This window comes from Rattus norvegicus, chromosome X (assembly GCF_036323735.1).
Source record: "Rattus norvegicus strain BN/NHsdMcwi chromosome X, GRCr8, whole genome shotgun sequence".
NCBI lineage: Eukaryota > Metazoa > Chordata > Mammalia > Rodentia > Muridae > Rattus > Rattus norvegicus.
Genome location: NC_086039.1, coordinates 48,458,560 through 48,486,179, shown reverse-complemented (window position 1 = coordinate 48,486,179; position 27,620 = coordinate 48,458,560). Strand labels below are relative to the sequence as shown.

The following is a 27,620-nucleotide window of genomic DNA, read 5'->3' as shown; positions in this document are numbered from 1 at the left end:
ACCTCATAAAACTTTAAATCTTCTGTAAGGCAAAGGACACGGTCATTAGGAAAAAATGGCAACCAACAGATTAGGAAAGGATCTTTGAGTATCCTACATCTGACAGAGGACTAATATCTAAAATACACAAAGAACTCAAGAAGTTAGACTCCAGAGAGCTATATACCCCTATTAAAAATGGGCTAGAGAGCTAAACAATGAATTCACAGCTGAGGGATATCGAATGGCTGGGAAGCACCTAAGGAAATGCTCAACATCCTTAGTCATCAGGGAAGTGCAAATCCAAACAACCCTGAGATTCCAACTGACATGAGTCAGAATGGCTAACATCAAAAACTCAGGTGACAATAGATGCTGGTGAGGTTGTGGAGAAAGAGGAACACTCCTCCATTTTTGGTGGGATTGCAAAATGCTACAAGTACTCTGGAAATCAGTCTGGATGTTCCTCAGAAAATTTGACATTTCACTACATGAGGACCCAGCTATACCTCTCCTGGGCATATACCCAAATCATGCTCCAACATATAACAAGGACACATGCTCCAACATACAATGAGGACACATGCTCTGATATGTTCCTAGTAGCCTTATTATAATATCCAGAAGCTGAAAAGAATCCAGATGCCCTTCATCAGAGAAATGGATACACATTGGAATATTACTCAGCTATCAAATACAATAACATCATGTAATTCATGGGTAAATGGATGAAACTAGAAAATACCTCATCCTGAGTGAGGTGACTCAATCACAAAAAACCCATATAGTATGCACTCACTGATAAGTGGTTATTACCCCCAAAACTAGAATTACCCATGATATAAATCTCAGACCACATAAATCTAAAGAAGAAAGAGGACCAAAGTGTAGATGCTTTAGTCCTTCTCGAAAGGGGGAACAAAAATAATCATAAGTGGGGATGTGGAGAAAAAGTTTGGAGCAGAGAACAAAAGAATGGCCATTCAGATGCTGCCCTAACTGAGTATACAGCATATATATATATATATATATATATATATATATATATATATATATATATATATACCAAAACTAGAAAATGATGAAGCAAAGAAGTACATGCTGACAGGAGCCTGATATAGCTGTCTCCTGGGAGACTCAGCCGGAGTGTGACAAATACAGGAGAGAATACTAGCAGCAAACCATTGATCTGACAATGTGACAATGTAGTCCCGTATGGAGGAATTACAGAAAGGATTAAGGGATCTAAAGGAGCTTGCAACTCTGTAAGAACAACAATACCAACCAACTATAGCTCCCAGGGACTAAACCACCCTCCAAAGTGTACCCATGGACAGCCCCATGGCTCCAGCTTCATATGTAGCAAAGGATGGCCTTGTTGGGCACCAATGTGGAGAGCAGCCCTTTGTCCTGCCAAGGTTGAACCCCCCCAGTGTAGGGAAATGTTGGGGAGGGTGTGGGAAGGAGGGGTGGTTGGGGAGGGGAACACCCTTAGAGAAGAAATGGAAGGGGATGTGATAGGTGACTTATGGTCGGGAAACCCGAAAGAGAATAACATTTGAAATGTAAATAAAATATCTAATAAAAATAAAATAAGATAAAATAAAATAAGAAGAAGAAAAAAGGAGAATAAATGTGGAACACAAGCTATCATCTCTCTCTTTCCTAGCTGCCTCAAACACCTGCTTCCTGGGTCTTGTCAAAGAGGATCATATGTGCTTAATAAATGAGAAATGTCTAGCCAGCTGTAGTTTTCAATGTCCCCAAATTCTATGGCTATCTCCTTACTTTATGACCTTTATAAAGTATAATTTTAGAGCTATATATGATATTTAAAGTGATTCTTCAATTAGAATGATGTTCACAACATTTGATCAATGATAGTTTCTTCTTCTTTTTTTTTTTTTTTTTTTTTTTTTTTTCCGGAGCTGGGGACCGAACCCAGGGCCTTGCGCTTGCTAGGCAAGCGCTCTACCACTCAGCTAAGTCCCTAAGTCCCTAACCCTGATAGTTACTTTCAATACCTGGGTTTTATTTTCTTTCAATGATAAGTAAATAGTAGATCAAATATATACTTAGACAGTAAATCACAGGCCAGAGTGGTTTTGATTTCTACCTCAAACCCAGAAGGTATTTGCCAATATGTAGATACATTTGGCATTGTCAAAACTGGAGGGGTTCATGTGGGGTTTTTTTAGTAGTTTGAAGCAGGGATATTATTAAATATCCTACAGTACTAAGAATAGTACTCTAAAGTAAAAGCTTTAAGCCAGTGGTTCTCAACCTGTAAGTAATGTTCCCTTTAGGGGTTACATACCAGATATCTTGTGTAGCAAGTAATTATACTACTACTCATAACAAGCAAAATACAGTTATGAAGTCTCAAAAAATAATTTTTCACTGGGGTCATCATAACATGAGAAACTCATTAAAATATTGTACCATTAAGAAGGTAATGAACACTGGGTAAACTCTAAGTCCAAATATCAGAAGTTCTAATGTTATGAAATTTTTGGCTAACTTTCTTTTTGTTCCTAGAACTCAGTGAACTGCATCTTAGATTACAATTATGTCTTTATTTATCTTGACATAAGATCAGTAACTTATAGTCCTATGAGAAATTAACTAACATGACAACTTGTTATATGTCCATTAAAATGTTGAGGTACTGATAGTCAAGTGATGCTCAGTTAAGGTATATTTTCTCTACATGGACACATAATCTTTGTAAACTAAATTGTAATAAGTTTCTTTCTTATCTAAAACAATATTTTTCATAAAAATGAAACAGGTAGATATTATGAAATGAATATGAATATAATGGTACTGTCTTTAACATGACGTGCTGTGGTCAAAATATGTACCACATATACTTTATAACACAAAAAATCACCATATATTTTTACAAAAGTTATGTGAAAAATATGCCATTCTGCATCTTTATCTGAGTATCTGAAAAATGAATTTAATGTTCTAGTTTACTCTTTTTTCATAGAAGAGATTTGCAGTTATAGTTTTCATATTACAGTTTTATGGAAATTTGAACATATTAAAAGGCACTGTGATTAGAAGTTCAACTGCTATGTTTACTTCAAATGGCCCTGCTTTAGCTTTATCTTACCATACATCACAGTCAATCTTAATTGCATGTGTGTAATGCGCTATTAAAAATTAAATTATATGATGGAATGGTATGCTTTCTAGTTCTATATTTCATTTATCTTGAAACTCAATTGCTTTATAATTAAAAAAGAATAAAAAGCCAAATATGGACATAAATGAAGAAGAAAGTATTAAATAATTGAATGAATTCTATACATGATATAAAGATTCACTTTATTCAGACTGATATAATTAAAAACAAGAAACACATAAATGAACATACCATTTGGGGCTAATCATAAATCACTTGAAATTAGATAAAGAAAGTAAAATAAAAGCTAAATTTGGAGGAAGAATCTTTGTACTTCATTCTGGCTTTAATTAAATAATATATCATATATTTATATTTTTAAAACCAGTATATATAACACTAGGTTTTGTTATAGAATATTGTAAAATTTATATTTATTGATTCTCCTCTCCATTTTTCATTCCCTTTTTATCTGTCCACTCTTCTTTTGTAAACTCTTTTGTGATTTTACATCTCATATGTCTTACAGACTTTCTTCAACAACTCCTCTACTCCTTCTCATTGCCTCCTTTCTAGTTACATAGCCTTTTTTAATCTACTGACACACACTCACACTTTATATACAGATTTCCATATTCAAGAATTAATATTCTCTCTGTCTTCCTGCTGCTTGAAGATCCACATGTAAAACTCACAGCCATCTCTCTGATTGTTTCCATGCTTCCTACCACCACAACAATAAACTATACCTCTGAAGTATATGTAAGTTAACCTGAATTAAATGTTTTCCTTTAGAAGAGGTGCCATTAAAATGGTGGGTTTTTTCACAATAACAAAGACACTAAGACAATTTTTATCCCATTTTCCTCTTAAATGCTTTTATATTCTTATTTTCTCTCAAACTTAGGGAAGAAAAAAGACAGGAATTTATTTTATTTTATAAAATCACTACATTTTTCTGAAATCCTCTCCCTCACATTTATTAATTTCTCCTTAGCATTTTGAGTCATTTTTTATAATAGTAGTTATTCAGAGTTCAAGCCAAGGACTTAGAAAAGGGTACATCATGTGAAAGCTAAACACCTATATGTCTACTGTACAAAAGATCTGACTACATGTAATTTCAAGTTGTCCCTTTTACAGTGAAATAGGAAAAAACTGAGAGGAAAAACAAAACATTGGAAGCAGTATAGCTAATTTGAAACTGTATTAAGCAGGCTTCATTGTGACTTCTGTGCACCTTTAAATATATGTCAAGTGAATCTATGCATATTTTCTTTGGACATCACATTAAACATTAAGCTGACAGAGTAGTAGAGTAACAGAGTAGTCAAAATATTCTAAGACTTGGAGTCGGAAAAAATGATATTTCAGATTTTATTTATATCATTAAAAGTGCCATTAGACAAAGCATGTTAACCTGGAGCTATGTATCTATAATGTGGGGGAAATTCCACAATTAAGTGTTTCTTATTTTGGAAAAGCTGAAAAATTAATTATTTTGTCTAATAGAGTGCTATACTTAGGAAGTCTGCTATAATCCTTCTCAGTGTCTATTTGGTTTCTCATACATACAAGATGCTATCTTGGGAGACTGGGAGAAGTAAACATATCACTATTACTTCGTAGGTGATCTCTTGAATCCTACTATGTGTGCCCAATTACTACATAAGTTAATTTACTTACACTGAGTATGTGCTGAAACCTACACCTGTTTGGAGAAACATGCTTAGACTGGTCTTTATAAAGAATTATTTTTCCATATGACATTTTCAGATGTTAAGCATGGCTACCTTGGTTACATTTCATAGTTGATCATTTTGTATTGTATAATCAATTACGAGGTTCATCATTTTACAGGTTCATTCTACTCTCAAGTAATGTATTAGTTGCCTATTTTTCTTTCTCTAGAGTTGGGGTCCCATGAGATTCTTACTTTCATATACCTTGTCTATTGTTATTGTACTTCTTTAGGTTTTGCAAGGTCACCATACTGTTGAGGTATCATAAACAAAGATTTCTTAACATTTTCATGGTGCATAATATCACATCATACATTTTGGCCATCTGGTTATACAATCTTTATATCTCCCCTTCCACCATGTTCTCTGACCCTTAAGTTAAGAAACCATGTTATAGATTTATCCATTAGCACTAACTAACATATAAATAATTGTTCTCTGAATTTTGATCTGTTGCACTATTCTTATATAGTACCTATCTTCTTCAATGAGAAGTTTATTTGTAGAGGGTTATGTCTTAATATTATGTTTAGACATTAAACATGTATTTAGAATGCAGTAAGGAACTAGTACAGTTGACATAGTAGATTCTACCCTAAGTTCCACAAACTTGTGGTTGTCTAAGTTTCCAATGATAGCCTTGATTGAGTATACCTTAAGTTTAATTAGAGAGATGTTAGTTACCACCAAGATCTGAGTATCACTATTAAACTTTATGAATATATCATTCTATTTACTTTTGTGGTTCATAAATATCATAGGTAGGACTATTGATTGCTTGATATATGACAACTTGTATAGCACTTCCGAGTACCACAAAACTTAGTCTTCTAGGAAGAAGTTGGGCTTTATTTAATTATATTATACATTAGTAATTACATTTTTGCTTGTTCTAAATGTTTGTTAGAATTGGCACAATGTAAAAATCTAAAATCTTCCCTCAAGTATCACCCAAATTCCAATATTATTACTGGAAAATAGGAAAGAAAGAAATCAATTGCAATTCTTCTACAAAGGTATAGAAAATTGGGTTTCAAGAAATTATAAACTATCGAACTTTATAGAAAACTAAATGTGTAAATAATTGCTTCTTATAAATATTTAAGAATAAGGTACTTCAAAACACCAATGGCTTATGCTCTAAGATCAAGAATCGACAAATGGGATCTCATAAAACTGCAAAGCTTCTGTAAGGCAAAGGACACTGTGGTTAGGACAAAACGGCAACTAACAGATTGGGAAAAGATCTTTACCAATCCTACAACAGATAGAGGACATATATCCAAAATATACAAAGAACTCAAGAAGTTAGACTGCAGGGAGACAAATAACCCTATTAAAAATGGGGTTCAGAGCTAAACAAAGAATTCACAGCTGAGGACTGCCGAATGGCTGAGAAACACCTAAAGAAATGTTCAACATCTTTAGTCATAAAGGAAATGCAAATCAAAACAACCCTGAGATTTCACCTCACACCACTGAGAATGGCTAAGATCAAAAACTCAGGTGACAGCAGATGCTGGCGAGGATGCGGAGAAAGAGGAACACTCCTCCATTGTTGGTGGGATTGCAGACTGGTACAACCATTCTGGAAATCAGTCTGGAGGTTCCTCAGAAAATTGGATATTGAACTGCCTAAGGATCCAGCTATACCACTCTTGGGCTTATACCCAAAAGATGCCCCAACATATAAAAAAGACACATGCTGCACTATGTTCATAGCAGCCTCATTTATAATAGCCAGAAGCTGGAAAGAACCCAGATGCCCTTCAACAGAGGAATGGATACAGAAAATGTGGTACATCTACACAATGAAATATTACTCAGCTATCAAAAACAATTACTTTATGAAATTCGCAGGCAAATGGTTGGAACTGGAAAATATCATCCTGAGTGAGCTAACCCAATCACAGAGAAACACACATGGTATGCACTCATTGATAAGTGGCTATTAGCCCAAATGCTTGAATTACCCTAGATGCCTAGAACAAATGAAATTCAAGACAGATGATCAAAATATGAATGCTTCACTCCTTCTTTAAAAGGGGAACAAGAATACCCTTGGCAGGGAATAGAGAGGCAAAGATTAAAACAGAGACAGAAGGAACACCCATTCAGAGCCTGCCCCACATGTGGCCCATACATATACAGCCATCCAATTAGACAAGATGGATGAAGCAAAGAAGTGCAGGCTGACAGGAGCCGGATGTAGATCTCTCCTGAGAGACACAGCCAGAATACAGCAAATACAGAGGCGAATGCCAGCAACAATCCACTGAACTGAGAATAGGACCCCCGTTGAAGGAATCAGAGAAAGAACTGGAAGAGCTTGAAGGGGCTCGAGACCCCATATGTAATACAATGCCAAGCAACCAGAGCTTCCAGGGACTAAGCCACTACCTAAAGACTATACATGGACTGACCCTGGACTCTTATCTCATAGGTAGCAATGAATATCGTAGTAAGAACACCAGTAGAAGGGGAAGCCTTGGGTCCTGCTAAGACTGAACCCCCAGTGAACTAGATTGTTGGGGGGAGGGCGGCAATGGGGGGAGGATCGGGAGGGGAACACCCAAAAAGGAGGGGAGGGGGAGGGATTAGGGGGATGTTTGCCTGGAAACCGGGAAAGGGAATAACACTCGAAATGTAAATAAGAAATACTCAAGTTAATAATAATAATAAAAAAAGAATAAGGTTCTTGCTAAATCAAATATTCAAGGGGAAATTTTAAAAGTGGCAACAAACACATTGTTGAATGCAACTAAGAATGATCATGCTAAGTGTAAATATCACTTGAAGCCTGATAATTCACATAAGAGCACAAATTAATTTGTTGTTGAATTTGACCTCAAATTTCAGGGATTATGGTTTACAGCATAAAAAAATCAAAGTTCAGGCTTTCAAAAACATTCAGTTATAGTTCCACATAGCTACCTTCACAGGACAAATGAAATGCAGAGATGAAGCTGACTCATATGTACTCTCAGCAGCCTCAGATGCTCAGTAGCAAATTACTTTCATCGTATAAAGTTCTAAAGGTCTAGAATGTTAAGCAACATAAATTACTACATTATTTTAAGAAAGAATATATGTTGATCCATTTTAACCACAAAGAACACTGGGGTAAATTAAGCCTAAGAGAAGGGTTGAATAACAGAGGGAAACTCCTCTTAAAAACTTTATATATTCATTGAGAATATCATAGACATATACAATGTTTTTTGATTTTACACTTTCCCAGTCTCTTCCTCTAATGCCTCATATACATTTCAGTCCAAAAATCTCCATCTCAACTTACTTTTCTGATTAAAAAAGAAAAAGAAAACCTACTGGGTCCAATTACAGTTGCCAGTATTTTCATGTGTAGGCCTATTCACTGGATTATAATCAACCTACCAGGTGCCATATCCCATGAAGGAAAATGATTCTCCATCTCTCAGTCAACTGACAGTTGCTTTAATAGAGAGGTATGACTTTATCTGCTTCTTGTTCACTCATGCCGTGATGTTAATTTATTTGATCTTCTGTAAGCCTTATGTTGCTCAGTAATAACTGCTGTGAGTTCATGAATACAGTAGACTTGTCGTGTTCAGAAGACACTAATTTGATGTGTTTCTACTTAAGCACCAGGAAGAGTTGAAAAAATATAATAATGCAAAGAATGATACTGAAGGAATTCTACCTAAATAGAGAACACATACATGGCTATTCGATATTGTATTGTAGTTCATAACTTTCATAGAAAGTAAATAAGTTTAACAGTTATCCAATATTCTATAATGAAACCAAAGTGTAGAGAATAATTTCATTGCTTTCAAAAGTGGTTTTGGTATTCACTGTTCATATTAAATAAAATATCATCTACTTTTACAATCCTACAACCTCTATCAGTGGTAGGATTGGTAAAGATCTTTTCCCAATCTATGGGTTGCCATTTTGTCCTAACAACAATGTCCTTTGCCTTATAGAGGCTTTGTAGTTTTTTGAGATCCCATTTGTTGATTCTTGATCTTAGAGCATAAGTCATTTTTTTTCAGAAAATTTTCTCCAGTGCCCATATGTTCAAGATTCTTCCCCACTTTTTCTTCTATTAGTTTGAGTGTATCTGGTTTGATGTGGAGGCCCTTGATCCACTTAGAATTAAGCTTTGTACAGGGTGATAAGAATGGATCAATCTGCATTCTTCTACATGCAGACCTCCAGTTGAACCAGCACCATTTGCTGAAAATGCTATCTTTTTTTCCATTGGATGGTTTTGGCTCCTTTGTCAAAAATCAAGTGATCACGGGTGTGTGGGTTCATTTCTGGGTCTTCAATTTTATTTCACTGACCTAGCTGACTGTCTCTGTACCAATACCATAGAGTTTTTTTTATCACTATTGCTCTGTAATACTGCTTGAGTTCAGGGATGGTGATACCCCTGGAAGTCCTTTTATTGTTGAGGATAGTTTTAGCTATCCTGGGTTTTTTGTTATTCCAGATGAATTTGCAAATCGTTCTGGCTAACTCTATGAAGTATTGGATTGGAATTTTGATGGGGATTGCATTGAACCTGTATATTGGTTTTGGTAAAATGGCCAGTTTTAATATGTTAATCCTTCCAATCCATAATCATGGGCAATCTTTCTATCTTCTGAGATCTTCAATTTCTTTCATCAGAGGCTTGAAGTTCTTATCATACACATATTTCACTTGCTTGGTTAAGGTCACGAGTTATTTTATATTATTTGGGACTATTATGAAGGGTGTGGTTTCCCTAATTTCTTTCTGGGTTAGTCTCTCTTTTGTGTAGAGGAATGCTATTGATTTATTTGAGTTAATTTTATACCCAGCCAATTTGCTGGAGGTGTTTTTCAGGTTTAATTGTTCCCTGGTGAAACTTTTGGGATCACTTAAGTATACTATCATATCATCTACAAATAGTGATATTTTGACTTCTTCCTTTCCAATCTGTATTCCATCGATATCCTTTTGTTGTCTGATTGTTCTGCCTAGGACTTCAAGAAGTATATTGAATATGTAGGGAGAGAGTGGGCAGCCTTGTCTAGTACCTGATTTTAGTGGAATTGCTTCAAGTTCCTCTCCATTTAGATTAATGTTAGCTACTGGTTTGCTGTATATGGCTTTTACTATATTTAGGTATGGGCCTTGAATTCCTGTTCTTTCCAGGACTTTGTCATGAAAGGGTGTTGAATTTTGTCAAGTGCTTTCTCAGCATCTAATGAAATGATCATCTGGTTTTTATCTTTAAGTTTGTTTATATAGTGGACTATGTTGATGGTTATCCATATATTAAACCATGCCTGAATCCCTGGATTGAAGCCTATTTGATCTTGATGGACAATAGTTTGGAGATGCTCTTGGGTTCGATTTGTAAGAAGTATATTGTCTATTTTTTGTGTCGATATTCATAAGGGAAATTGGTCTGAAGTTCTCCTTCTTTGTTGGGTCTTTGTGTGGTTTAGGTATAACAGTAATTGTGGATTCATAGACGGAATTCCGTTGCGCTCCATCCATTTCAATTTTGTGGAATATTTTGGATAGTATTTATATGAGGTTCTCTATGAAGGTCTGATAAAATTTTGCACTGAACCCATCTGGACCTGGGCTCATTTTGGTTAGAAGACTTTTAATGACTGCTTCTATTTTTTTAGGAGTTATAGGGTTGTTTAAATGGTTTATCTCTTCCTGATTGAACTTTAGTACCTGGTATCTGTCTGGGAAATTGTCCATTTCCTCCAGATTTTCAAGTTTTGAATACAGGCTTTTTTAGTAGGATCTGATGATTTTCTGAATTTCCTCTGATTCTGTTGATATGTTTCCCTTTTCATTTCTGATTTTGTTATTTTGGATATACCCTCTGTGTCCTTTTGTTAGTCTGGCTAAGGGTTTACCTGTCTTGTCGATTTTCTCAAAGAATCAGCTTTTGGTTCTGCTGATTCTTTCCATGGACCTTTTTTGTTTCTACTTGGTTGACTTCAGCTCTGAGTTTATTTCCTGCCTTCTACTCCTCCTGGCTGTATTTCCTTTTTTGTTCTAGAGCTTTTAGGTGTGCTGTCAAGCTGCTGACATATGCTCTCTCCTGTTTCTTTCTGCAGGCACTCAGAGCTATGAGTTTTCCTCTTAGCACAGCTTTCATTCTGTCCCATAATTTTGGGTATGTTGTACCTTCATTTTCATTAAATTCTAAGATATATTTAATTTATTTCTTTATTTCTTCCTTGACCAGGTTATCATTGAGGTGAGCATTATTCAACTTACATATACATGTGGGCATTCATTGCATAGTGTTATTGAAGACAAGCTTTAGCCCCTTGTGTTCTGATAAGTTGCGTGAGATTATTTCTGTCTGTCTGTATCTGTTGAGGCTTGTTTTCTGACTGATTATATGATCAATTTTGGAGAAAGTACCATGAGGTGGTGAGAAGAAGGTATATCCTTTTGTTTTAGGATAGAGTGTTCTATAAATACCTATTAAGTCTATTTGGTTCATAACTTCTGTTAGTCTGTCTATGTCTCTGTTTAATTTATGTTTCTATGATCTGTTCATTGAGGTGAGTGGGGTGTTGAAATCTCCTACTATTATTGTGTGAGGTTCAATGTGCGCTTTGACCTTTAGTAAGGTTTGTTTTATATATGAAAGTACCCTTGTATTTGGAGCATAGATATTTAGGATTGAGAGTTCATCTTGGTGGATTTTTCTTTTGATGTATATGAAATGTCCTTCCTTATCTTTTTTTATGACTTTTGGTTGAAAATTGATTTTATTCGATATTAGAATGGCTATTCCAGCTTGCTTTTTCAGACCATTTGCTGGGACCATTTCCAGGTTTTTACTCTGAGGTAGTGTCTGTCTTTATCTCTGAAGTGTGTTTTCTGTAGGCAGGAAAATATTGGGTCCTCATTGTGTATCCAGTTTGCTAATCTGTGTCTTTTTATTGGGGAATCGAGTCCATCGATGTTGAAGGGTATTGAGGAATAGTGATTGTTGCTTTCTGGTATATTCATTGTTGGAGGTTAGATTACGTTTGTCAGCTTCTCTTCTCTTTGTTTTGTTGCAAAACGATTATTTTCTTGCTTTTTCTACGGTGTAGCTTGCCTCCTGTGTTGGGCTTTACCATTTATTATCCTTTGTAGGGCTGGACTTGTAGAAAGATATTGTGTAAATTTGATTTTGTCATGGAATATCTTGGTTTCTCCATCTATGTTAATTGAGTGTTTTGCTGGATAAAACAACCTGGGTTAGCATTTGTGTTCTTTCTGGGTCTGCATGACATCTGTCCAGGATATTCTGGCTTTCATAATCTCTAGTGAGAAGTCTGGTGTGATTCTGATATGTCTGCCTTTATAGGTTACTTGACCTTTTTCCCTTTAAAACTTTTAATATTCTTTCTTTGTTTTGTGCATTTGTTTTTTTGACTATTATGTGATGGGAGGAGTTTCTTTTATGGTCCAATCTATTTCGAGTTCTGTAGGCTTCTTGTATGTTTATGGGCATCTCTTTCTTTAGTTTAGGGAAGTTTTCTTCTATGATTTTCTTGAGGATATTTACTGGTCCTTTGAGCTGGGAGTCTTCACTCTCTTCTATACCTATTATCCTTAGGTTTGATCTTCTCATTGTTTCCCTGGATTTCCTCTATGTTTTGGACCAGTAGCTTTTTCCTTTTTACATTATCTTTGACAGTTGTATCGATGATTTCTATGGAATCTTCTGCTCCTGAGATTCTCTCTTCTATCTCTTGAATTCTGTTGATGATGCTTGTATCTACGGCTCCTTGTCTCTTCCTTTGATTTTCTATATCCAGGGTTGTTTCCTTGTGTCCTGTCTTTATTGCTTCTATTTCAATTTTTAATTCATTCACCTGTTTGATTGTGTTTTCCTGGAATTCTTTCAGGGATTTTTGTGATTCCTCTCTATAATAAGCTTCTACTTGTTTATGTTTTCCTGTGTTTCTTTAAAGGAGTTCTTCATGTCTTTCTTGAAGTCCTCCAGCATCATGATCAAATGTGATTTTAAATCTAGATCATGCTTTTCTGGTATTTGGAAATTCAGTGTTTGCTTTGGTGGGAGAATTGGGCTCTGATAATGCCATGTAGCCTTGGTTTCTGTTGCTTGGGTTCCTGTGCTTGCCTCTTGCCATCAGACTTGCTTGTCTCTGGTGTTACCTTGTTCTGCTATTTCTGACAGTGGCTAGATTGTCCTATAGGCCTGTGTGTCAGGAGTGCTGTAGACCTGTTTTCCTGGTTTCTTTCAGCCAGTTATGGGAACAGAGTGTTCTGCTTTTGGGCATGTAGTCTTTCCTTTCTACTGGTCCTCAGCTGTTCCTGTGGGCCTATGTCCTGAGTCCACCAGGCAGGTCTCTTGGAGCAGAAAAGTTGGCCTTACCTGTGGTCCCATGGCTCAAGTTGCTCTTGGGGGGGGCTGCTTTTGAGTTCTCTGTGAGGTCAGCAACCAGTAGGACCTGCACTTCCTTTTCTTGGAGTCCCATGCACAGGGGTCCCAGATGGTGTTAGCTGTTTTCCTCTGGAGTTAGAAATGTGGGCAGAGTGTAGTCTCTTCTGGCTTCCCAGGCATGTCTGCCCCTCTGAAAGTTTAGCTACCCCTCCTACTTGATTTGGGTGCAGAGAACTGTTGACCAGGTCCCTTCTGGTCTGGGTGGTGTCTGGACTGTGGGGGGCCTGCTGCTCGAGTGCCCCTATCTTCTGGTTCCCAGAGGCCGTATACAGTTTCCTCTTGGGCCATGGATGTGGGCAGGGGTGGGCAGTATTGATGATCTCTCCTGCTCTGCAGTCTCAGGAGTGCCCACCTCTCCGGACCGTGAGCTCTCTCTTCCAAGGGGTTTGGGAGCAGTGAGCTATGGGGCAGGATCAGCGAGGTTGGGGATCCAGCTAAAAACCAGAAGTGTCTGGTTCCAGAGGAATTTTGCCTCTGTGTGTCCTGAGTCCACCAGGCAGGTAGCTTGTGCAGAAAAGTTGGTCTTACCTGTGGTCCTGCAGCTCAAGTTGCTCATGGTGGGCTGCTTTTGAGCTCTCCATGAGGGTGGCAACCAGGAGGGCCTACACCACCCTTTCCCAGAGCCCCCATGCACTGCGGTCCCAGATGGTGTTTGGTGTTTTCCTCTGGAGTCATAAATGTGGGCAGAGTGTAGTTTGTTCTGGCTTCCCAGGTGTGTCTACCCCTCTGAAGGTTTAGCTCTCCCTCCCACAGGATTTGGTTGTAGAGAACTGTTGACCAGGTCCCTTCAGGTCCAGGCAGTATCTGGACCATGGGGACCTGCTGCGTGAGTGATTTTGGTAGAATTTTAGTATTTTTGCATCAGTATTCATAATTGAACTTGGTCTGAAGTTCTTTGTCTTTGTTGGGTCTTTGTGTGGTTTAGGTATAAGCATAATTGTGGCTTCAATGTACAAATTGGTTAGTGTTCCCTCTGTTTCTTTTTTGTGGAATTGTTTGAAGAATATTGGTATTAGGTCTGCTTTGATGGTCTGTAAGTATTCTATACTAAACCCATCTGATTCTGGAATATTTTGTTTGTGATATTTTAATGACTGCTTCAATTTCTTTTGAAGTCATGGGAATGTTTAGATTGTGTATCTGATCCTGACTTAACTTTGGTGCCTGGTATTTGTCTAGAAAATTGTTCATTTAATCCATATTTCCTAGTTTTATTGAGTACATGCTTTTGTAGTAGATCTGATATTTTTTTTATTTACTCAGACTCTGTTCTTATATCTCCCTTTTCATTTCTGATTGTCTTAATCTGGATACTGTCTGCCCTCTGGTTAGTCTGGCTAAGGACTTATCTACCTTACTGATCCTCTCAAAGAACCAGCTTCTGGTTTTGTTGATTTTTTTGTATAATCTTTTTTGTTTCTAGTTGGTTGATTTCAATCCTGATTATGATATTTCAGTTTGATCATTTTCTGCCTTCTACTTCTTTTTCGTGCATTTGCTTGCTTTTGTTCTAGAGCTTTCAGTTCTTCTGTCAATCTGTTATTATATGCTTTCTCCAGTTTCTTTTTGGAGGCACTCTGAGCTTTCCCAATAGCACTGATTTCTTTGCATTCCAAAAGTTTAAGTATCTTGTGTCTTCATTTTCATTAAATTCTAAAGAGTCTTTAATTTCTTTATTTCTACCTTGACTAAGTTATTATTGAGTAGATTGTTGTTCAGCTTCCATGTGTACGTGGACTTTCTGGTTTTTGTTGTTGTTGTTGCTGTTGTTGTTGTTGCTAAAGATCAGCCTTAGTCAACATGGATCTGATGAGTTCATGGGAATAGTTTTATCTTCTTGTATTCTGTTTTCGCCTGTTTTATGACCAATTTTACTTTCATTTTTGAAGAAGGTACCAAGAAGTTATAAAGAGAAGTTATATTCTTTTGTTTTAGGAGAAAATGTTCTATAGATAACTGTTAAGTACATATAGTACATATTTTCTCTTACCTGCACTGTGTCTCTATTTAGTTTATGTTTCTACAATCTGTCCATTGATGAAAATTGTGTGTTGAAGTCTCCCACTATTATCGTGTGAGATGCAGTGTGTACTTTGAGCTTTAGTAAATTTTCCTTCATGAATGCAATTGCCCTTTCATTTGGAGCATAGATGTTCAGAATTGGGAGTACATCTCAGAAGATTTTTTCCTTTGATGAGAAGGAAACATCCTTCCTTATCTTTCTTGCTAGCTTTTGGTTGAAAGTCAATTTTAATCGATATTAGAATGCTTACTCCAGCTTGTTTCTTTGGTCCATTTGTATGGAAATATTTTTTCCAGACATTAACTCTGAGGTAGTGTTTATCTTTGTAACTGAGATGCATTTCTAGTATGAAGCAAAAAGCTGGGTATCCAGTCTATTAGCCTCTGTATTTTTATTGAAGAATTGAGTCCATTAATATTAAGAGGTAAGGAAAAGTCTTTGTTTCTTCCTGTTATTTTTGTTGTTAGAGGTGGAATTATGTTTATGTGGTTATCTTCAATTTGGTGTGTTGCAAGATTACTTTCTTGCTTTTTCTATGGTAAAGTTTCCCTCCTTGTGTTTGAGTTTTCCATCTATTATCCTTTGTAAGGCTGGATTTGTGAAAAGATATGGTATAACTTTGGTTTTGTCTTGGGATATCTTAGTTTCTCCATCTAAGGTAATTCAAAGTGTTGCTGGATATAGTAGCCTGAGTTGGCATTTATTTTCTCTTTGAGTCTGGATGACATCTGCCCAGGATATTCTTGCTTTCATAGTCTCTGGTTAGAAGTCTGGTGTAATTCTGATAGGTCTACCTTTATATGTTACCTGACATTTTTCACTTATTGCTTTTAATATTCTTTCTTTGTTTTGTGCATTTGGCATTTTGATTATTATGTGAGGGGAGGGATTTCTATTCTGGTCCAATCTATTTAGAGTTCTGTACGCTTCCTGAATATTCATGGGCATCTTTTTCTTTATGTTAGAGAAGTTTTCTTCTATAATTTTTTTGAAGATATTTAGTGTTCCTTAAAGTTGGGAAACTTTGTTCTCATCTATATCTATTATCCTTAGGTTTCATCTTCTTATTTTGTCCTGGTTTTCTGGATGTTTTTCATTAAGGGATTTTTGAATTTTTTGTTTTCTTTGATTGTTTTGACAATATTTTCTATGGTATCTTTTGCATCTGAAATTTTTCTATCTCTTTTATTCTGTAGGTGATGCTTGCATCTATGACTCCTGATTTCTTTTCTAACTTTTTGATCTCCAAGGTTTTTCCATTTGTGATTTCTTTATTGTTTCTATTTCCACTTTTAGATCCTGGATGGTTTTATCCAATTGCCTCACCTGTCTGGTTGTGTCTTCCTGTAATTCTTTAAGGGATTTTTGTGTTTCCTCTTTAAGGGCTTCTATCTGTTAACCTGTATTCTCCTGTAGTTCTTCCTTATGTCCTTTTAAAAGTATTCTATCATCATCATGAGATATGCTATTTTTTTATTTTATTTTTTAACTTGAGTATTTCTAATTTACATTTCGAGTGTTATTCCCTTTCCCGGTTTACAGGCCAACATACCCCTAATCCCTCCCCCTCCCTTTCCTCCTCCAATTGCCGCCCTCCCCCCAACAATCACGTTCAGTCTTAGCAGGACACAGGGCTTCCCCTTACACTGATGATCTTACTAGGATATTCAATGCTACCTATGAGGTCAGATTACAGGGTCAGTCCATGTATAGTCTTTAGGTAGTGGCTTAGTCACTGGAAGCTCTGGTTGCTTGGCATTGTTGTTCATATGGGGTTTCGAGCCCCTTCAAGCTCTTCCAGTTCTTTCTCTGATTCCATTAACGTGGGTCGTATTCTCAGATTAGTGGTTTGCTGGTGGCATTCACCTCTGTATTTGTTGTATTCTTGCTGTGTCTCTCAGGAGAGATCTACATGTGGTTCCTGTCTGCCTGCACTTCTTTACTTCATCCATCTTGTCTAATTGGGTGGCTGTATATGTATGGGCCACATGTGGGGCAGGCTCTGAATGGGTGTCCCTTCTGTCTCTGTTTTAATCTTTGCCTCTCTATTCCCTGCCAAGGGTATTCTTGTTCCCCTTTTAATGAAGAAGTGAAGCATTCACATTTTGATCATCCGTCTTGAGTTTCATGTATTCTAGGCATCTAGGGTAATTCAAGCATTTGGGCTAATAGCCACTTATCAATGAGTGCATACCATGTGTGTTTCTCTGTGATTGGGTTAGCTCACTCAGGATGATATTTTCCAGTTCCAACCATTTGCCTACGAATTTCATAAAGCCGTTGTTTTTGATAGCTGAGTAATATTCCACTGTGTAGATGTACCACATTTTCTGTATCCATTCTTATGTTGAAGGGCATCTGGGTTCTTTCCAGCTTCTGGCTATTATAAATAATGCTGCTATGAACATAGTGGAGCACATGTCTTTTTTATATGTTGGGGCATCTTGTGGTTATATGCCCAAGAGAGGTATAGCTGGATCCTCAGGCAGTTCAATGTCCAATTTTCCGAGGAACCTCCAGACTGATTTCCAGAATGGTTGTACCAGTCTGCAATCCCACCAACAATGGAGGAGTGTTCCTCTTTCTCTGCATCTTGTTGTAGGATTGGTAAAGATCTTTTCCCAATCTGTTGGTTGCCGTTTTGTCCTAACCACAGTGTCCTTTGCCTTACAGAAGCTTTGCAGTTTTATGAGATCCCATTTGTTGATTTTGATCTTAGAGCATAAGCCATTGGTGTTTTGTTCAGGAAATTTCTTCCAGTGCCCATGTGTTCGAGATGCTGCCCTAGTTTTTCTTCTATTAGTTTGAGTGTATCTGGTTTGATGTGGAGGTCCTTGATCCACTTGGACTTAAGCTTTGTACAGGGTGATAAGCATGGATCGATCTGCATTCTTCTAAATGTTGACCTCCAGTTGAACCACCACCATTTGCTGAAAATGCTATCTTTTTTCCATTTGATGGTTTTGGCTCCTTTGTCAAAAATCAAGTGCCCATAGGTGCGTCAGTTCATTTCTGGGTCTTCAAATGTGTTCCATTTTTCTATCTGCTTGTCTCTGTACCAATACCAGGCAGTTTTTATCACTATTGCTCTGTAATACTGCTTGAGTTCAGGGATAGTGATTCCCCCTGAAGTCCTTTTATTGTTGAGGATAGTTTTAGCGATCCTTGGTTTTTTTGTTATTCCAGATGAATTTGCAAATTGTTCTGTCTAACTCTTTGAAGAAATGGATTGGTATTCTGATGGGGATTGCATTGAATCTGTAGATCGCTTTTGGTAAAATGGCCATTTTTACTATATTAATCCTGCCAATCCATGAGCATGGAAATCTTTCCATCTTCTGAGGTCTTCTTCAATTTCTTTCTTCAGAGTCTTGAAGTTCTTATTGTACAGATCTAATGAGATGTGATTTTAAACCCAAATCTTGCTTCCAGAGTGTTGGTGTATCCAGGACTTGCTGTGATGGGAAAGCTGTGCTCTGGTGATGTGAATTAGCCTTGGTTTATGATGCTTATGTTCCTGCACTTGCTTCTTGCCATCTGCTTTTCTCCAATGTTAGTTGGTCTTGCTATTTCTGACTAGAGCTTGTCTGTCCTGTGGGCCTATGAGTCTTTGATCTTTGGTATGTCAGCACTCCTGTGAGAACAGTTCTGTCCGGGCAGGATTTGGGGGTGGAGAGCTGTGTCAAAGAGTTTGCTCCAGGGCCCTTATGCAAACTAGAAGGATCTTGTCCCTGGCTCTTTAGTGGTTCCTGTGTCCTTTGTCCTGTTGGAGGGTTGCTCTTTGGACAGTTATTTGAGCAAAAGTGGTGGTCTCACCTCTGAATTCAGTAGTGACTTCTCTCCTCAGATACCAGCTCTCCCCTGGTGGGATTTGGGTATGGACAGCTGTGCAACAGCCTTTGCTCCAGGGCACAGATGGAGATAGGAAGAATTGTTTAAATTTTATAATCTATAGAAAACTTAAATATATATTTGTGAAAGATGAAGTTCATGAACTCTTGGAAATAAACTCAGAAATGAGTACTCCTTAATAAAAATATGTATGCTTTTGTTCTATGGAGAAGAATGGATTTCTCAAGAAATGATGCTGTTACAATTTGTAAACATAATACCAAAAAATAAAATTTAACAAGGGAATCTGACACTTTCAACTAGTAGAGAATAATGAATGCAATTTCTGTCACCTGTACTGATTTGGGAGTCTTTTGAAATCTCCTAACCGAAACTGAAAAGAAGGTTACCCATGCCTGGAATTTAGAGGTATTATTAGACAGTTTGTGGTTTTTGGAGGGAGCATTAGCTCCTGTTGTGTTACTATAATTGGTGAATGTGTATTTTTAAGTAAGTTTATTAGAAAAAAATTCTATTACATTTTCAACTATCTCTTACAGAGTTCTTAAATCAAGAAATAAAAATGGCTAAGAAATCTGTAAAAGTTCAACAGACTTAACAATTAAAGAAATACAAGTTAAAAGTACTTTAAGATTCCATTTTACCACAGTCAAAATGGCTAAAATCAAAAAAACCCAAAAAAACAAAACAACTCACAACAAATGCTACAGGAGATGCAGAGGGGGAATCAGTATTTCCTAGGGACAGGATCCTTAATAGACTAGGCAATTTTAAATTATCAGCCCTAAGCACATTAACTGAACTCAATATGTATTACTAATCAATTTATAAATGTTTATAACACATATTTATATAATAATATTATTACAATCACAAAAATAATCAGAAAAGAGAAGATCATGAATTTGAGAGGGAGTTGGTAAACATAGAAGGTGTTGGAAAGTGGAAAGTGATGATGAAAATGATTAAATTCTGTATCTACATATGAAATTCTGAAAATTTTGAATAAAATAAATTCAGGAAAATAACAGTGAGCACATGACTCATCATTCATTTTTATCATTGTCTTATAAACCCTAATTAGTAGAATATATATAACAAAGAAAGCAAAATTACACAGTTTACAATGGAAACTAAAGTGTCATAGTTTGAATCTCATTTTCCATACATAAATTACAACAGGGTTTAAAAAATCAGGCAACATAAGTTCTGTAACAATGAGAAAATTTAATAAGACCACATGTATGAGGGCAAAATTGATTAGTCAGTGGCTTTCATATATTTCAGCAAATAATTCATTTTTTAACTGTCATTCTTTTTTAAACTTTTTATTAGTTATATTTCTTTCCTTACATTTCAAATGTTATTCCACTTCCAAGATTCCTGTCCATAAACCCCCATTCCCCCCCATACGGGTACTCTCCCTATACATCCCCCTTACTGCCCTCCCCATATTCCCCTGGACTGGAGGTCCAACTTGGTCAGGACCAAGGCCTTACCCTTGCACTGGTGCCCCAACACGGCTATTCTCTGCTACATATGCAGATGGAACCCTGAGTCAGTCCATGTATAGTCTTTTGGTAGTGGTTTAGTCCCTGGAAGCTCTCGGTTGGCATTGTTGTTTTGATTGGGTTGCAAGCTCCTTCAATTCTTTCAGTACTTCCTCTAATTCCCCCCAAGGGGGTTTTATTCTCAGTTTGGTGGTTTGCTGCTAACTTTGACCTCTGTATTGGACATGCTCTGGAGGTGTCTCTCAGGAGAGATCTATATCTGGTCCCTTTCAGCATGCACTATTTTGCTTCATTAATCTTTTCGAGTTTTGGTGGATATATATGCCATATGTGGGACAGGCTCTGAAATGCCATTCCTTGAGTCCCTACTCTAAATTTTGCTTCCATATCCCCTCCTATGGACATTTTTTCCCCTTTTAAGGAGTGGGAGCATCCACATTTTGGTCTTCTTTCTTCTTGAGCTTCCTGTGGTCTGTGGATTGCATCTTGGGTAATTAGAGCTTTTTGGCTAATATCCATTATCAATGAATGCATACCAAGTATGTTTTTCGTTAATTAATTCTTCATAGAGATAGAAAAAGAAATTTGCAAAGTCATTGGAATAAATAACAAAAAACCCAGGATAGCGAAAATTATACTCAACAATAACAGAACTTCTGGGAGAATCACCATCCCTGACTTCAAGCAGTACTACATAGCACATGTCATAAAAACTGAATGCTATTGGTACAGAGACAGGCAGATGGATCAATGGAACAGAATTGACGACCCAGAAATGAACCCACACATCTATGGTCAGTTGATCTTTGACAAAGGAACTAAAACCATCCAGTGGAAGAACGATAGTATTTTTAGCAAATGGTGCTGGTTCAAATAATTAATTTTTAAATTAAGAAAGTTTATATAATATCTCCCAAACTACTGATATTCTTAATTATAAATCCACATATATATATGTGGATTTATAAATATATATATAAAGAGAGAGAGAATATAAAGAAAAATTTTCAAAGTACTTGTGAAAGAAATCAAAAACTATATAAACATACATATATTTATCCATTTACTGGTTCTGAATTTGCTTATGAATACAAAATTATTGTAGTATCTAAAACGATTAAGTAAAACAAAAATGTAATTGGAGGCTCATGTTACCAATTTTTCTAATTTAATAAAATGGGACAGAAATCAAGGAACTGTGTTCTGATAAAAGATCAGATATATGTATTTCCAAGATACTAAAGTTTACAGTGATTTTCATGGCTACATAAGTCCTTACCAGCTTTAAGTTTATAGATCAGATGTCTAGGCACAGCTCGGCTGTACTTCTTGTTGAGAGTAACACGAGATTTACTCTTTATTAAGGTATTGTCAGGATAAATTCTCATCTTGGAATAAGTATCCTTTTCTAAACTTGTGGAGTTATGCTGAATTCAGCTTTTGACATTTTAGGGTTGTTATCTGTTTCTTTCTGGCTGTCATCCATAGGTACTCTCAACTTCAAACAGCCTCTATTCTTTCATGTGTTATTTGGCTCTCTGGAGTCTAACTTCTTGAGTTCTTTGTATATTTTGTATATTTGCCCTCTATCAGATATGGAATTGGTAAAGATCTTTTCCCAATCTGTTAGTTGCTGTTTTGTCCTAATGACAGTGTTTTTTGCCTTACAGAAACTTTGCAGTTTTATGAGGTCCCATTTGTCAATTCTTGATCTTAGAGCATGACCCATTGGTGTTTTGTTCAGGAAATTTTTCCCCAGTGTCCATGTGTTTGAGAATCTTCCCCACTTTTTCTTCTATTAATTTGAGTGTATTTGGTATGATATGGATGTCCTTGATCTACTTGGCCTTAAACTTTGTACATAGTGATAACAAAGAATCGATTTGCATTCTTCTACATGCCTAATTATGCATTTCCTGGGCCACAGCACATCATGTATCCCCCAAACTCTGCTATAATCCAGAGAAGCCAGCTAAAGTTACCAAACACCATGCCACTGTCTGCTGTGTCTCACAGCAAGTTCAAGAGCCTTGGAATCTTCCCTGTCCTCACTAAGCTCCACCTTCCACTTCACATTACTACCTATTTTTCCAGAAACCTGAAACCTCTAGGGACCACCAGCTATTTCTGCATCCAAGAAAGTCTGCTGTAACATGGGAAAGGAGGCAACTTGAAGCCATCAGGGACTACCAGCTCTGCCTGCATTTCAGGAAGCCTATAGTAACCAGAGAAAACTTTTATACCTGTAGCCCCAGAAACCTGTTCCTATCATGGACTACCACACATGCCAACACTAGAGACAAACATACAGCTAAAGAAAGCCCAATGTAATTTTATGAACATGATAGAGAATCTTTTAAAGGATCAAATAAATCCTGTATTGAAGTTCAGAAAAATACAATCAAACAAATGTATGCCCTTAAAATGGAAATAGACAAATATAAAGAAACACAGTTATATAATCAAACTAGTGAAGGAAATTAATAATATTGTTCAAGACCTGTGTATGGAAATAGAAGCAACAACAACAAAAACAATCTGAGGCAATCCTTGTGATGAAAAACCTAGGAAAGAGAACAAGAATTACAGATCCAAGCTTCAACAACAGAATACAAGAGATAGAAGAAAGAATCTCAGGTCTAGGGTATACAACAGATAGAGATACATCAGTTAATGACAATGCTAATTCTAAGACTTTCTAACACAAAACATCTAAGAAAAAAGTCAAGTGTAAGGATAATGGGGATATAAGGAGACTCCCAACTGAAAGGCCCAGAAAATACCTTCAACCAAATAATAGAAGTTCCCTAACCTTAAGAAAGAGAGAGATGTCTGTAAAATGTTCAAGAAGTTTGAAGAACACCAAGAATGAGTGGACCAAGGCAGAAAATCCTCCTGACATATGGTAACTAAAACACTAAATGTACAGAAGAAAGAAAGAATATTAAAAGACACAGGGGATAAAGACCAAATAACATACAAACACAGACCTATTAGAATTACATCAGACTTCTCAACAAAGACTTTAAAAGCCAAAAGTGCCTGGGAAGATGCCATTTAATTGATCACAGGTGCTGCCACAGTCTATTATACCCAGAAAAACTTTCAATGTCTCTAGTAAGAGAAAATAAGATATTGCATGACAAACCCAAATTTAAACCATATCTTTCCACTAATCCAGCCCTGCTGAGGATACGAGAAGGCAAACTTCAACACAATGTGGATAACCCAAGAAAACACAAGAAACACATAACTCCAGACCAGAAAAGCAAAGGAAGGGAAACACACACACACACACACACACACACACACACACACACACACACACACACGTTACCACCACTAACATAGAGAAACAGGAATTAACAATTTTTGGTCACTAATGTCTCTCAACATCAATTGACTCAGTTCTCCAATAAAAAGCACTAGCTAATAGAGTAGATACAGAAACAGGATCCATCATACTTTTGCATACAAGAATGTATATCAGCAACCAAGATAGATATTACTTCAGAGTTAAGGACTGGATAAATACATTCCAAGCAAATAGACCCAAGAAGCAAGCTATAGTAGCCACTCTAATAACTAATTAAAAAATTACCATCCAAAATTAATTCAAAGAGATGAGATGGACACTTCATACCCATCAAAGGAAAAGTACACCAATATTATGTCTCAAGTCTGAACACGCATGTCCCAAATGAAAAAGCATCCACATTTGTAAAATAAATATTAATAAAGCTTAAATTGAATTACACATCAAAATCCACACATTGATTTTTCAAGACTTTAGCACATCTCTCTCACAAATGGACAGACTATCCAGCCAGAAACTAAACAGAGAAATAATGAAACCAACAGAAGTTATAAAGCAAAGGTACCTAACAGACAGCTATAGAATATTTTACTCAAACACAAAAGTATACCCTCTTCTCATCATCTCACAAAACCTTCTCAAAAATTGGTGATATAGTCTGTCACAAATTCAGACTCAGGAAAATATAAGACGACTGAAATAACCCCTTGTATTCTATCAGACCGTCATGGATTAAAGCTGAACTTAAACAATAGCAGAAACAAGAGAAAGTCTGCAAACTCAAGAGATACTGAACATCTCTCTACTCAGTGATCACTGGACCAGGGAAAAAATAAATAAAGGAGCTAAAAACTATTTAAAGGTAAATAAAAATGTAGGTGTAACATACCCAGAGTTAAGAGACACAATGAAACCAATGCTAAGAGGAAAGCTCATAGCACCATATGCCTTCATAAAGAAATTAGAGAGTTCTTATACTAGCAATTTAAAGTAACACCTGAAAGCTCTAAGAAAACAAAACAAAAGGTAGAAGCAAATACACCCAAGAAGAATAGGCTGAAGCAAATATTGAAACCCAGGACTTGAACAAATGTAAAACAAAGAGGACAATACAATCAATGAAATCAAAAGCTTGTTCTTTTAAGAAAATAAGCAAAATAGAAAATTTCATAGCTAAATCAAAAAAAAAAAGATAGAGTCAGTTTCCACATAATCAACATTAGAAATTTAAAGGGAGACATAACAACAGACAGTGAAAAAAATTCAAAGAATCATTCTGTCTTAAGACAAAAACATGTTCTCCACAAAAAAGGAATAACATAACAAAAGGGACAGTTTTCTAGACAGGTACTACTAACCAAAGTTTAATGTGAAAGACCCCCTCCCAGAAAGGGAATTGTACAAGCCCAAGGCCCTCAACTATGGAAGTAAAAAGTAAGTTTTTAGATACACAGACTCAGAACTAAAATAAGGCTGGGAAAGTTAAGATGTGTCCAAGCTTTGTGGGACAAGCTGACCCATCATTTAGACGAAACAGACCATAAAATAAAAACAAAATACAGAAACCAGTCTAAATTATTGGTATTGCTTTATGGGCCACCTAACAAGAGATAAGCCCCTAGCCCCTGACATTCCGGATGCCCCAACCTGCACGTATTCTCTTGCTGTGTGGCAACCTCATTTGAATAGCCAATTGGTTGTAACCATACATCTGCGCCTCACTTGAATCCACCAACCATGCATCTGCTTCTGTAAGCCTGCTTCTGCTCCCCAATACCCTATAAAAACCCGTCCCTGGTTCTGCTAGGTGTGCCAGTCCTCTCGAGCTGACTGGGACGCCCGCAGGTACCTGTGTACCCCAAAATAAACCCTCTTGCAGATTGCAGCCTGTGGACTCGGACTGGTCATTGGGCTTGAGGATCTCCCTCCTGAGAGGAAGATTCTCTCTGAGGGTCTTTCAAATGAATATCAGATAAACTATTTAAATGGCCCTATAACCATTAAAGTAAGGAAAGTAAACATTAAAACGCTCTGATCCACAAAAAAGCACAGAGCCAGATCGTTTTATTATAGAATTCTGCCAGACTTTCAAAGAATAGCTCACTGATGCTCCTCAAACTATTCCACAAAATAGAAACAAAAGGACAGTTGCCAAAATCTATGAGCCATAGTCACTCTGCTACCTAAAACACAAGGAATGAAAAAAGAAAGAGAACTTCAGAACAATTTCTCCTATGAACATTGATGCAAAAATACTCAATAAAATATTCACAGAACCAATCCAAGGGCAAATGAAAGACATCCGCCATGATCAAGTAGGCTTCATCCTAAGGATGCATGGATTTTCCAATATATGAAAATCCATCAATGTCATTCACCATATACATAAGCATAAACAAATTAAAAATACATGTTCATCTCTTTAGATTCTGAAAAAGCCTTTGAAAAATTCCAATATCCTTCATTAAAAAGACTTGGAGGTAAAAGAGTTATAAGGCATATATGAAAATTCAATAAAGACAATATACGTTAACCAAATAGCCAGCTTCAATTTAAATGGAAAGAAAGTTAAACTAATTCCACTAAAATCAGAAACAAGACAAGGCTGTCCTCTATCTCCCTATCTTGTCAATATAGTACTTGAAGTTCTAGCTAGAGCACTAAGGAAACTACAGGAGATCAAGGTGATACAAATTGTAAAGGAAGAAGTCAAAGTATTTCTATTCACAGATGATAAGATAACATACATAAGTGACCCCCAAAATTCTACCAGAGAACTCCTTACAACTGACAAGCATAGTAAGCAAAGTGGCTGGATACAGAAATAACTCAAAGAAATCAGTAGCTTTTCTTTCTACCAATGATATAATCACACTAAGAAAGAAGTTAAGGAGATAGTATTATTTTCAATAACCACAAATAATATAAAATATCTCAGTGTGATTTTAACCAAGCAAGTGGGAGACTGAATGACAAGAACATCAAGTCTCTGAAGAAAGAGATTGAAGAAGATATCAAAAGATGGAAAAATCCCCCAATGGAAAAGTAGAATTAACATAGTGAAAATGGCCATCTTACAAAATGCAATCTAGAGATTCATTGAAATTCCCATAAAAATTCAAACACAATTTTTTTACAGACCATGAAAGAACAATTCTCAACTTCATATGGGAAATCAAACAAGACACTAGGATAGCTAAACAATCCTGAACAATAAAATAACTTTTGGTAGTATCACAGTCTCTGTTCTGAAGATGGTCTACAGACCAATAGTGTTAAAATCTTCATGGTATTCCATTAGGGACTGGTTGATTAATGCAATGGAATCTAAGACTCAAAAATAAATTATCTGTGGACATTTGATTTTTCACAAGAACCTGAAACTTTACAATGTAAAATAGAAAATGGTTCAGGTCTAAATTGATGCCTGCATGCAGAAGAATGAAAATAAAAGCATACTGATCATCCTGCACCAAACTAGAGTACAAGTGGTTCAAAGACATCAACATAAAATCAGATACACTGACTGTAATAGAAGAAAAAGTAGTAAATAACCTTGAACTCAGCACACAAGACAACTTCCTGAACAGAAAAGCAACGACAAGACAA

At 36.4% G+C, this 27,620-nt stretch overlaps 1 pseudogene; it reads right to left on the bottom strand.

The window, feature by feature from the left end:
• Window positions 1–22,083, bottom strand: part of LOC134484187 (large ribosomal subunit protein uL16-like) — a 64,994-nt pseudogene extending 42,911 nt beyond the window's left edge.
• Between the last annotated feature and the right edge of the window lie 5,537 nt (window positions 22,084–27,620).